This window comes from Carlito syrichta, unplaced genomic scaffold, assembly GCF_000164805.1.
Source record: "Carlito syrichta isolate Samal-C Ts95f unplaced genomic scaffold, Tarsius_syrichta-2.0.1 Scaffold115756, whole genome shotgun sequence".
Taxonomy (NCBI): domain Eukaryota; kingdom Metazoa; phylum Chordata; class Mammalia; order Primates; family Tarsiidae; genus Carlito; species Carlito syrichta.
In genome coordinates, this window is record NW_007059852.1 from 79,449 (window position 1) to 82,204 (window position 2,756).

Consider the following 2,756-nt stretch of genomic DNA (forward strand, 5'->3'; position numbering starts at 1 on the left):
CACTCACCTCAGCCTCCCAAAGGCGCGGGATTACAGGCTGAGCCACCGAGCCCGGCTTATTGTCTAATTTTTCTAAACACACTTTGTCACTTTCTCTGTTCAATGGCATCTCACTTCCTACCACTGGCCTTTATTTTTATTTATTTATTTTTTTTAGTTGGAAGTCTCACTCTGTCGCCCAGGCTCGAGTACAGTGGCATGTTTACGGCCACTACAGACTCGACCTGCTGGGCTCAGGGAACCCTTCTGCCTCAGCCCCCCAAATAGTTAGGACTACAGGCATGCACCACCACACCCAGCTAATTATTTTATTGTAGAGACGAGGTCTTGCCATGTTGCCCAGACTGGTCTCGAACCTGTGGGCTCAGGCAGTTCTCTCGCTTCTGCCTCCCAAAGTGCTAGAATTACAAGCATGAGCCACCCTGCTTGGCCTACCACTGGCCTTTATAAGGCATAGTTCTAAAACAATCTTGGGCCTCTCCCAACACCTAATGAATCTGAACGTCTCACAGCAGGGCTCTGAATTTGTTTTTTTGTTTTTGTTTCTGAGTCAGAATGTCACTCTGCTGCCCAGGCTGGAGTGCAGTGGCACGATCACAGCTCACTGCAGCCTCAAACCCCTGGGCTCAGGTGATCCTTCCACCTCAGCCTTCTAAGTAACTGGTACTACTGGCCACCATGCCCAGCTAATTTTTTGATTTTTTTGTAGAGATGAGCTCTTACTATGTTGCCCAGGCAGGTCTTGAACTTCTGGACTTGAGCAACCCTCCTGACTTAGCCTCCCTAAGTGCTGGGATTATAGGCATGAGCCACTGTGCCAGGTCTGAGTTTATATTTTTAGGGAACTCCTGGAAGGCTAATGTCTGAGACCTGCTGACCAAAGGGACTGAAGTTCCAACTCCTGAGCTTGACATATGGGACCTTCTGTGATGTTACATCCCTACCCTTCCCTCTTTCTTCTCTCCACTTCCACACAGACACTCAGAACCCACCCATACTCAATTTCCTTCCCTCCTTTACTCATCTCCTAGTCAAAGCCTCCCTTCCTGCAATGCCTGGCCTTGTCTCACCTCCTCTGCCAGGACGTCCTCCATCTGATCTCCCCGCATATTCTCTCTTTTCTTTCTGCCACTCCAAAGTTGGTCTGCTACTGTTCTGGCTACTTGATTCCATGCTGTTTCACACTAGCCAGGACTCAATCCCCTGGCCTCAAGCAAGCCTCCTGCCTCAGCCTCCTGAGTAGCTAGGATTATAGGCACAAGGCTGGGCAATCTCTGGGTTGTAAGCAATAGTCACCCAGGTTGCAGAAGGGCATTTACTACCTCTTACAACCAACCCAGGGTGGGCAGGGTTCAGTGGGGACTCGAGTCAACTAGAGCCAGAGATCAAGCACCAGCAGGCCTTTCTTCCCCTTCTCTCTCTCAGCATCTTGGCTTTATTCCCTCGTTGTTCTCTCCGCATGAGGCTGCCAGTAGTTTCGGGCCTTGAGACAAAGGTTGAGACCCACTAGGAGGATGGCAGGCCCCGATGGACTTATGTGAAGCAGGTGCAGGAAAGGCAAAAGAAGGTGAGTTTCTCCAAACAAGAAGAAAGGGAAAGTGCTGGGGAGGAAAAATGACTCTGTGGTCACCACTGTGTTAGTGAGGAGTTGTCTCAACTCTGCATGACAGAAAATCCAAGAGTAGAGGCTGAAACAGATGGCAGAGGACTGGAAGCAGTCAGAGACCCAGGCTCCTAGCTTGTGGCTCCGCCACTCCTGGTCCTAAATGATTATTTGAGTTTTAGCCATCATTCTTATGTACTCCAGGTGGGAGAAACACACGAGAAATGGCCTAATCTGTTATGCTTTAAAGACGTTTTCGCTCATATCCCTAGTGCCAGAACTTAGTTAAATAGCTATGCTTGGCAGTCAGGTCTTCTGGGAAAAGTTCTTGCACTAGGCAGGCATGCGGAAGTGGAAGGCCTAGGGGGTGCCTTCTGACTAGCTGGGTCAGCCTGGGCCAGTTCATTCACCTCACCGAGTCTCAGTTTCTCTTCTTGCAGGAAATGGTGTCTGGGGAGCCACCAGGTGGGATGGACTAAGGGAGGACCCTGATCTGGCAGTGGGATATGGTAGGATCTCTGCTAGAACATCTTATTTGAATACGAGGAGATTCCTAGGTGTTCCCATAACCCCCCAGCCTTACCTGGGAGCTGTTGTGGGTGTCATCAGAGGACCAGGAGATCACTTGGGCCACAGGCCAGGGATGGGCATCTGGGGGAGGGTGAACACCTTAGGAGCCAACTGGCATGACCCTCAGAGGATGCCATTGTTTGGAATGGGTTTCTTAGAATCCTGAGGAAGGCCTGGTGGGGAGATAAAAGCTACAGAGTCATGGTGGGACCAGGAGGAAGAAGACAGCTGAAGAAGGCTAGGAGAGTCCCTGCTGATGAGGAGAGGAGGGGACCTGCATCTCAGTGCTAGGTCTGCCCCTGACTGGCCATGCACCTGGGGCTTACCCCCCACCAGGCTGCTCTGGACTAAAGCAACCTCAGCTGTAGAGTGAAAAGCTGGGCCAGAGAGGCTCTGAGGTGGCCTCCAGCTTTATGACTGTACTACTCAAGAGCTAAAGTACATCCTTAGCACCTCCATTTCTCGGCTGGGCGGGCACAGAGGGCTGAGGCAGGAGCCAGAGGGGCCCAGCTTTTTGTCACTTCCTTTCTCTGCCCCTGCTGTTCCTACCAAAGCCACTGCGACACTCCAGGAAGAATGTGCT